Genomic DNA, 11756 nt, shown 5'->3' with positions numbered 1-11756 from the left:
GGCCAAAGCCATTCACCTGGGTATCTATTGTATTAATTTGTTCTTACTTTATTTATTTATTTCTTAGGGCAAAAAAAAAAAGTAAGGGAAAAAAAAACTTTTTTTTTTAATATATATGTTATCTTATTAAGGTTTTGAACTAATGGGTTAGAATGATTTTTATTTCTGTCATGGTAATTTACTTTAAGTTTATCGAAATAATCGCGTAAAGCTATTCAATATCAATTCAATGTCCACATCTGTAGAAATAGAAAATCTATGTGTCTCTATTGACAGTTCTTTACCTCTTAAAAAAATCCTCTAACTCGTCTAAGTTTTTATTGGATGTTTCACTAGATGATTGAGCTTGTTCATTTGTGATTGAAATCGATATATCTAAAAATTGTAATTTATTCTAAATATGGCACTTTTTTGTGACTGCGTGTTTCAACATGTACCGAACAAAATTAACCGATATTTTTTCGGTTTTCGTTCCAACAAAAATAACGGTATTCTCAGGTATCCTGTTTTTAGTTCAGTTCCTATTCGAAGCCCTGTTTTAATGTACCAATTTATGATAAAAAAAAACTTATTTTTAATATATAAACAATTAAAATTAAAATATATGTTTTTCTTTGGTATTATTTAGTAAATAAAGTAATAAAAAAAAAAGTTTAAAAAAAAACTTATTGCTATTTTTAGTAAATAAAATAATATACTTTTAAACCTAGATAAAAAATCTCTACTATAACAGGAAAATTTTATTTATTAATGCAGTCGATTTTATTGCAAAATTTTCAGCTTTATTCTTTTATATGAGCCCAAAAACAGATATGAAAGACTGAAAAAAAAATTATAGATTGAAAACGGGCTACAGATTATTAATAGATTAGAAATAAAATGCCTTGGTTGAGAAATACGCCTATGAACTGGGATGACAGTAGAGTCTCCAATTCGAGTAATCGAATACTCGATACTCGAGTATTTTTGTCTATTTTGTCTAAGTACTTGATAATCGAGTATTTTGAAAATTACTCGATTAATACTCGAAATTAAAAAATTTTGAAATATTTCAGAAACAAAAATAACTTTAACTCGGTCCGGTAAAGGTTAACGTCTTGCTTTTATTTGGCGTTTATGCCCGAAGTCCCCAGTTAGAGCGGTTACTATTAGGTATAATTTTTTCATAGTTCCATAGTTGCATAGTTCCGGTCGTCGGCTATGTTAGTGGGTACGACGGAGAAATTTCTTTTGTGTTTTCTGTTCGACAGTCCCGACTTATCTAATTTATGGCAATGAACAATATGAAATATCAACAAAAAAAATTTTAGGTTTGGTGACTATGCAGTTGTAGCGTAAAGTGTTGTAAATTGTTTATACTGATCCCTCAGCTTAAAATATAAATCAAAACAATTGTGTGTTTTAAAGGCATTTAAAGTAAAGTCAGTTCTTTGCGAACCGTTTAGCTCTAGAGTGAAAAGGATTCACCCAAATACATCTTCGAAGGATATAGATTTAAATTCTTCGCATTAATCAGAAGGAGTAGAATATTGTATATTGTTAAGAAAAAAATCTATTCAAGAAAAATTACAAAATGCTATTTTGTCAATAGTCAAAGGAAATAAGAGAAAAGCAGAGAAGGGAATGAAAGAAGAGAACATAAAAAGAGAGTTCAAAAAATTTTATATCTATAAAAAGCGAACAGATATAAATTAGAAGCCTTATCCAACGCGTAAATGACAATAAGACCAACATCAACAGCAACGGAAAGGGTTTTTTCCATAACGGGAATAATAAAACCAAAGGTTAGCAGTAATATTAAATTCGAGACACTTTTTGCATTATTGTTTTTAAAAAGTATGTTCGTGAAGTTAAAATAATTGTAAAAATTAACATACTAAGTATTTTATTTATTTATTTATATGTGCACGAATTTGAATAATAGCTATTTTGGTACATTTGGTAAATACTCGAAAGTACTCGAGTACTCGAGTATTTTAAAATTTTAATATTCGATACTCGAGTAGTTGATGGTTCGAGTAATTGGAGACTCTAGATGACAGTCATATAAGTGTTTCATGCAGATATGGACCGAAAGGAATACATGAAAGTTTCAAGTAGTTCCAAGTTAGAACTAATCAAAAATCTGATTGCCAACGTTTGGAATCGGATATGATTCCAGAAAAAAAAGTCTGCTTAAAAAACACAATAAACATACATTTTTTTGTAATAGTAAAGATAGAGTCGTTTCGTACGTACCTTAAAACAATTTTTAAAACTGAAATTCGTAAATCATAATTTTGCTTGCCTCTATCTCAAGTAAAACGTATCCATTCATAGATGGATTAGTATTCATGATAAAGATTAATTCGTATCTCTGTTCAGATTGTGTCGCCTTAGTACAAAATCTCATCTCGCATTAACAAGTTAAATAATATGCATACATAGTCGCACATATTGAATGCTACTTGGTAACAATTACATAAACCTATTATATCGCATAAATAATTAAGAATAAAGTGATAGTTTGTGTTTAAAGTTTAATTTATAATACATAGGAACAAGACAAATATACAGGGAAACTCTAATAGGATTATAAGGCTTTTGGCATTACAAAATAATATAAAGGTATGATTCAAAGCTCTTAATAGCGTGATTTTTATTCTGCTCAGTTTTGACTAAATGTTATTAACTATCAATATATACATTATATTTCACATAAATTTTGATTTAATCACTTAATTAAAATATAAGATGTATGATGATTTTTCTGTTGAAAAGCAATGGCTATGACAATTATTATATGTAATACAGAATTTGTGTTTATGTATTTATGAACTACTTATGTATGTCCAACTTAGGTGAGTATATAGTACTGTATAGTAGAATTAGAATGCATTATTACTCTCTGTTAAGCTTATACAAAATTCATACGAATATCTCTTCCGCCCAACACAGCAATAGCGTTTCACCAAAAGGACACTTATGTTTAATGCTCCATTTTGCACGGTTTCAGACAATACATTTTGATTATGTGTACATGTTTATGCATTTTAGAACGTTACATAAAGGACAGTGCATTATAAATAATAGTATCTTAAAAATACAATACATGCACACAAAGTCTTTTTGGCCCTACATCTTCAGATATTATAATCCCATCACCTTTCCCCGTGTTTTAAAAGTATGCATATAAAGAAAGATAGTCCAAGTTTATCTTTCAAATAAAAACATTGCAACATGTAATCATGTGGTGCCAAAAAATAAGCTCTCGTGGTGAACACGTTCGCGTCAAAATTTGATATTCTTCTAAAACGTATACATAGGTATATATTATACTTTGCTCAGAATAGCGAATAATAATTTTATTCTATTAATCTATGTTATAATAAAGCAAAAATAATATAGCTTATTTATATGTATGAAAGTCCTTTCAATGTATAAATTATTTTTTGAAAAAATACTTCTGAAAACCATTTATGATACAGAATATAAATCATTTCAATAAGCACTCTCTATTGATTTTTCATACATTATGCTAAGTAGCATTACCAACCTTTTTATCCATCGTTCCATTTATATATGTATTCACATCACGTCAATTAGAGCTCGAGTTGAGCGGCGTTTCTTTATTTTTTTAATATTATATATTTTTTTAATGGATTTTGGCTTAATGAGCATAAATTATTTTTTGTAGCATTAATAATTAATCAGAAGCCAGAAATGTTATATGACAAGCTTAACTTAATATGTTATACATAAACAATATATTTGAAAAGTGAGTCTTCTTTGTATGACAAAGCTTTACCTAAAAACAATGTACTTTTAATGGCTGGTACTTATTTTAATAATAATCCTTTATTTAAATTTTAAGGATGTGATTTCACAGCCAGATAAACATTGAAAACTGGTAATAATTTACTATATAATATTTCATATATAGTTGGGCGAGTATCGTTTTTCTCCGAGCGCTGGTGAAGAAGCTGGCGGAGGGATTATGTCCAGTGGATGGTCCTCTAAGAAATCGTATGTGTGTCGATGTTCCTCTCTCTGTGACAGGTTCTTCTCTGTCTCGTTGCTCACTCGTTCCTTGGAGATCATATATTCTGAAAACTTTCTGACGAATCATAATAATGCAGTGACCATTCAGCCACTAATTGCACTCGTTTATTTGACCAACGAAATATTTACACGCCTCTAGAAAGTGACATTTGCTAGATGGATATCCTGCGAAAGTCGAATTGTGCATCGGAGTTAATGTGCCTAAAGGGTGCTTTTTATTGTCCGGTTTCCGCGACCATTACGTAATAATGAAATATTTTTTCTTTGCATCGGAGGGTAATTACGTGTTTATTTGTTATTTTTTCCCGTTGGAAATAACGAGAGCTATTGTGGTGGTCCGTTTAGTCACAGTCTTTTGTTACGTTCATCCTAATTATTACCGTGGTTACAGTGATTAAATGCGCGCGTTTTAAGAAGAACCTCTACAAATTATTTTAAATCAATTACCATTTTTTATGTGGCAGTTCCTCAATCTATCCCATCATTACTTGCCATTAAAAAAGTGCTGAACTTTTTTCGTTCTATTCTGTATGTATATATTTGACTTCAAAGACGTACGTTCTACTGCATTTCCTCCATTGATGTTTATGCGCATTACATAATTTAAACTAAGGTTTACCTTTATAATCAAAGCTTACCAGTCAACAAAACGCCCGCCTGGCAGTCAAGAGATGATGTATTAGGTATTAGGCGGTCGGCTTACTTTTAAGCCTTTCGACGCATAAGTAAGTACCCACGAGAGAATTGCGGCCTCAAAACGGTGAGTGTTTCACTCTCTGTTGTGCTGTAACATTCACGGTGAAGATTTATGTAGGTTTCGACCCGGTGTGTGTGATAAGACAGTCGCGTCGCCACCAAGCCGTAACGCGGATAAGCCAACGAATAAATAACCCATTTTCAGTTCGGACCGAGCTGAAAATTTCTCTTAAAGCTAAAACCCCTTTCGCTCGCTTTAACACGACGCACAGTAGGATAAAATCGACTTTGAAGTGAAAAATAAAAATTAATACATATGTAGATATACTCAATCCGGAAAAAGGATCAGTACGAAATTTAATACTTTCTCCAAATATAAATATATAAATTATACTAATATATATTTTAATGGTAATTTGCTATGAAAAACCTACCTATTTTAAAAACCGTATGCCTTTTATCTATGACGTAATTTATTTTATTTTTTAAGACACATCACAAGTGTTTTTATGGGCACCCCGACAAAGCCGCGCCGTCATAGCCACGCAAAGTCAAAACAAAATTCATTTTATAACATGGTTTTTATTTATTAATAATTACAAATACATATAGAAAAAGGGAGGCGTCTCGCTACCGCTCGCGCCGACTTTCACTGTAGAACCAAACAACCTAACCTTTTTTTAATGATATTGTACTGATTTATTTTCATTCCGGTATATTTTGTAACTGTCCAGCATCATTCAATCTATTACTAACTGTTCAAAAAGCGAATCACTAGTGATAGAGCTGTCTACAAAACAAAATAATTAGAATTGAAAAAATCATTTTTTTTTATTTTATTCAATTTTATAATTTTGATTTGCGCGGCAATGTCGGCGTGGCTTTATCGTAGCGGCAATGTCGGGGTTGTATTGCTCGGGATTGTCTTGCGCGGCTATGTCGGCGCGGGATTGTCCGGCGCGGCTTTGTCGGGTCCCCGTTTTTATGCAATTATGCGATAACTTATTTACGTGAAACTTTGTGCAAAACGATCTTTTGCGTATCACTGATTGACTTATGATTATAATATTCAAACTTTCTTAAAAAGGCGCTTAAAAAATTAATCTAATAATCACTGAAAGAATCCCTGCAAAATGTATAAAAATACCTCTTAAAGAACGATAGCAGATCTTACTATTGCTTTATTTTAATGAATTCATCTAAACCGCGCAAGTTTTTTCTTTCTTATAAAGTTTTTATATTTAATCAATATACCTCTTAAATAGTTTGAGATATAATTTTAAGACGATATAGGCGGTTTGACTGTAAATAATAATAAGTAAGCTGAAAACCCTAGATGGTTATAAATACTATATAGTGTTTCCCGAGAAAAATGTCAAATCGAGAATTCTAATTTCTCGAGAAATTTTATAAAGCGTTTTTATTATTCAAAATTAAATTTGTACAAATATTTACAACCACCGCCCCTTTTTTCATTCTGCATAATAAGTATACTACTTGGAACGTTTTAATGGTCTGGGAATGACAAAAAATTGTTTACAAATTCGCCTTATTTTTATTTAAGTAATAAAATATGACACTCGAAGGTGTTCGTGCCAGATGTTTGAAAATATGTATACTTTCTCGGAAGATTGAAAGTATTCGAATGACTAACAATTTTCTATTACTCTAACCAGCCGGCGGCTTTATCTTTACTTTGGTGATCTATGAACCCGTTCCGATAAAAAGAAACTACGCATGAAAATCGGCAGAATTCACAACGACTTAGGGCGATTTTTATTTTTCGATTGTTGCGATCACACACAGATGACCACGTTTAAAAGCCTCTTTGTCTCAAAACTTGCGTTAATTTACTGTGACCAATATGATCATCCATCAATAGCGTAAAGGATTTGTGACCACACTCCCTCGTCACAATCCCATAAATAACACGAGTTTTGGTCTTTCAGTGAATATTATTCGTCACTGAGAGAATATTTCTTTGTTGCGAAACGGTCACAACATTCCTGTTGTAATTCAATACGACCTTGGACAATGCCCAGCAAGCGAACGTCGCTTTCTAAAGGCGTATGCCTATTTCGCCATTCTAATAAGCGACTGCAGCGATTGGCTGGATGATCGCTGCATATTTGCAATTTGTCAGCAAGTTTTGAAGCCAGACTTTGATGAGGAGAAGTCAGTCTTTTATCTTAGCTATCTGTTAATTTATAAATTTGATATATAAAAGGTACGTTGATTTTTCACCTTTTACGTTTTAAGCTAGTTTTAAGAAAACAAAATTAATTTAAAATTACGATATCTTAGGATTTACCATAAAACATATTTATAAAAATAGTAGAACACCGGCATTATGCTTTATAAGATACACGTTTTGATTTATTTTATACGTACTTAAATTGATATACCCTTTCTGTAATAATATGATAAAATATATAAACTCCAAACGTTGTTATAATTTATCAAACGCCTAACAAAATTGCTTTTATGACTGCAAATAATAACAACTGTAAATTTGATATATGAGCTTAATAATACAGATAGTTATAGAAACCTTCCACAAGTATTATTATCATTGACCGAAACATATACCGTATTTAATTTAATACCTAAACTGAAAATTAAACTTTTACGATTACATTGCTAACATAAAATAATCATAATATATATTATGCATATAAATTTACAAGTTTATATAAATCGTTGATTAGATTATTTAACTTAATATTTGTATTATTGAATAGAACTTAATATTGTATTAAAATAGAGAATGTCAATAATAGAGAATAATGTTTATAAAATTTATATTTGCTTGCTTGCCTACAATATTTTATAAATGGATCAATATTAACCTGAACCAAAATATTACAGCATTTGTTGGGTGGCGAAATAGTTGGCAACTCTGAAGCTACGGAGGTAACAATTCGGCAAAGCGGCAGTGGGTACTTACTCGATTAGCGATGAGACGGAAGGACGTTTTCTGCCGGTCAGTTTATTAACATTTTTTAAAACATTTACTACTATTAACAAGAAATAAAATCATTTATCTCATTGTCAATTCGTTACCATATATTTAAAAAAAACTAAATATCGTCAGTTGTATTTTTTATATTTTTTGCAACATCGTTTTATATATTATACATAATTTATTAGGCATGTACAGTATTGTTTCACAATAGTTGAAGTGAGGGCATATGATTTTATTTTTGATATTTATTTGTATTTAAACTAGATAATATTTTTCTACTGTTTTTTTTAATATGTTATTACAATATTTCATTAAATTTATTTTTTTAACTGCAATTAATTACTACTGAATATTTTATATTATTAACTATTTCTTTAATTGCAACATTATTATTTAAATTATTTAAAATAATGTATCCATCCAGTGGCGTAGCTAGGGTATGTGGTGCCCGGGGCGATCCTTAAAATTGCCGCCCCCTATACATTTTTGCATGGTCATAAAATCAGCATTTCTTAAAATAATTAATTGGTTATTGTTAAGCACTGCCTATTCGCGGATATATATTTATATTTTAGTGCATTTAGGGTTAAGTACCACACTAGATGATCCCATCGCATATATGCCGCCCCCAAGCAAGTGCGGCCCGCCCCCCTCGCCCCACCATAGCTACGCCACTGTATCCATCAACTGTGAGTAGCTGAATGAGAGCAAATCAGTACTATCTGACAGATGATTAAGATGTCAAATCGCTGTGATGTACTTTACAAACTGTTGAACTGTTGGTCAATCAAGTATTCTTTGATATGGTTTGAAGCATACTTATGATATGAAGTATGTTGATTACTTTGGTTCTGACAAAATCAACACAGACCTAAAATTCTCTAACCATGTTTTGTCACTCTCGTAATTTCCAAACATCAAGTATTTTGTATATATTTGTTTTCAACGATAGATTGAAAGCAAACAAAGATAATATCCTGTATTTTTTTAAGCATACAGTGCTTATCGATTATTTCGTCTTTAATTTCCTAAATACATACTGAAATTATATTTACTAGATAAAATATGTTGAAAATAAATTTAATAATCAATATTATTTTAGTTTTGATTTTAATTTAATTGTATAAGTAAATGTTTAGATTTTATATTGAAAACCCTTACACAAATCGCGCCACATTGACTGGCATTCCACTTTGAAATGCATATTAGACTTTATCAAAGCCCTTGATGAAAACTCGAAATGTAAAGCTCGTCGTAGTAGTAGATACTAATTAGTCGAACAATCTGCAATGGTAAGAGGCTCATTTGCTTATATTTTGCATACATGGTTACTTTTTAGGAAGGAATGTGATAATAAATTAATTTTCTTGGTATGACTTTTTCATTAATTTTATATATGTGTATGCTAATGAGTACAATCGATGGTAAAAACACTATATATGTACATGCTAAACATTGCTTTATTTATTGTCCACTACAAAGTTATGCATACTAAATTTTGTATATATAATAATACAAATTTAGAGATTGTACATAAAAGTTATTTTAAAGAGAAAAAAATATTTTTTCACAATATTAAAATCCTCAGTAGCTAATGTGTACACACAGCAAAGTAGAATAAAGTGCACGTAAAACGTTTTTTCAAAAAGTATGAATAATAAAAATGATAAGCCTATTAACAAATTACAAATTTGCGCTTTGAACAACATTTCTGTTTGTCGTATGCGCCACGTCATTAAATTGTATCCCATAAAATGTACGGGTATTACAGCAATCCTTTTTGTCCTCAAATAAAATGCTTCGTAATATTGTGTTAAGCTTATTCTCCTTTTACCCTAAAAATAAACCCCTTTTCTCTTTGCATTTTTTTTTTGCTTTACATATATTGTATTTATTTTTCATTTCGTATTTTGGAGTTAAATGCGCTGTTTGCAGCCAAAACGCAAAGTATGTAATATACGCTAAGCTTCTTATGTATATACATATATTTATAAAAAAGTCAATGACCGAAATATATTGAAAACGAAACATTTGTTACCATAATAATTCTAAATAATGAATATATTCATATGTAAAATAAATAAATTGGCAAAACTCAGATTGCTGATTAATAATTGAATGTAAATTAACCAATTGACTAACAAATTATTTACAAATAATATATTTTTTTGAGCGATTAATCAACGTAGTACTAATTAAGTGTGCTAGCATAAAAATAAATATATAAACAAATCAAGAATTTGCATTTTTAATAAAATCGTATTTTTATATCTGAATGCCAAGTGGTGTAAGTTTTATTTAATACGTTATAAATTAAAGCAATTTTTTTTTATAAATATAATTTCATCATCAATCTTTGTGTTGAATCAATTTGTGCAAATATTTCACATTTCGATCCCTTCGCATGAAACCAAATTAAAATTAATTAAAATCAATTTAAATTTGATATTTTATTATGTGAAATATAATATCTGTGGCCGCAATGCGATTATTTATTTTATACACCATGAAAATTGCCTCTCTAATTGACGGGTCGTCTAACGAAACGAATTAATTCTGATTAAATGGAAATTAATCGCTGGGTTAAAATATTAACCAATTAAGAGTACGTGCGTTCAAAATTTTGCGTGTGTAATACGAGCGAATTGGAGTAATTATGCAAATCGTCATATTTTTACGTGAATTAGCGTACACGCTAATATTGTTTCTCTCGCTTAAAAATATGTTATTGTGACCGTAAATAAAAACTGGAAAAAGAACAACAGTTTAATATAATATATATGTTACAGTGAATGTGTATTACAGGACAAATTGTTATGGGACCTAAAAAAAGGTCATCACTGAAATTTGTGTTCAAAGGCCATCTCGGTATTTATGTTTGTGGAGGACGAATTACCGCGGGACATAAAAAAACAAAGAGATCATTTTTTATATTTTTTTGCTAAAGGAGGAAAAAAATTGTGGAAGACAATCCTTCTTAAAGGAGGACATCTGGTCACCTTACCTAATGAAAGTTTTAAAACTGGCAATATTTTTGCACGTTCATTGTGTTAACTAGATTCGGAAATACAATTTTACTGATACTGAGCAGTGAAATTGTAACTCAATTGTTTGATACATTTTAACTGGCTAAGTTAGTGGAAGTATTAATACTTAGAGATGCAGTGCACCCGGAACGCGCCGGAATATCTTCCGGTACATTTTTCAACGACTGTTTTAAATTTGTTAAAAGATCTGTTATTTTTTTGAGTTTATTTAAACACATTTTTAAACAGTATTGTGCCAACCAAGCTAAAATGCATCTTACAAGTATTCTTACTGTAAATATTCTCCATCATTGAAAGAATATTTCTTTGTTGCGAAACGGTCATGGATATAATAAATCACCGGATCCACAAGATTCCCGTTAAGTAAGAACCGAATTCGGCCTATGGATTCACCACTCATTCTGAAGATCGTTCACTGACATCATCCCTCCGCCACCTTCTCCACCACTGCTCGGAGAAAACACCTCGCCATTTATCATTCATCGCAACATACATAATCGCAACAATATAATCCAATAATATTCTGACTAGATTCCACCTGCGTCTCACTGGCTACGAAGTCACAACCCCTAAGGTTCTAAAACCTTAAAAAAATAATCAGTGTAATCGTCTTCGGGTTGACATATACTGAAGTCTTATTGCTCACCCTAAAGAGGAATGACGTTTCGATACTTTTTTACCACTATACCACTGTTTATATTAGTTAAAATATAACTTCATTGGTAACACACATTCACTATACATACATGCGTATTTTTATAAATACCAACAAAAAAACATGAAGACGACAATATTTACTATATCTTCATTTAATATTTCTAAAAAAAATGTTTCGACTATCCTTGGATTTTTTCGCAAAACTTGCACGCATGTAAACTTAGCGATAAAGCATTCACTTTGACATTGAATGAATGGACACCTATCAGATTATCTGACTAAACAACGTTTGAAGATAATGTAAAAAAAACAATTTAAAATCAGATAAAAAATGTATTTCACTAATTATG

The sequence above is a fragment of the Plectrocnemia conspersa genome, unplaced genomic scaffold (genome assembly GCF_051122295.1).
Source record: "Plectrocnemia conspersa isolate PC_06_02 unplaced genomic scaffold, ASM5112229v1 ptg000005l, whole genome shotgun sequence".
In the NCBI taxonomy this organism is placed as follows: Eukaryota; Metazoa; Arthropoda; class Insecta; order Trichoptera; family Polycentropodidae; genus Plectrocnemia; species Plectrocnemia conspersa.
Note: the sequence above shows the minus strand (reverse complement) of the source record.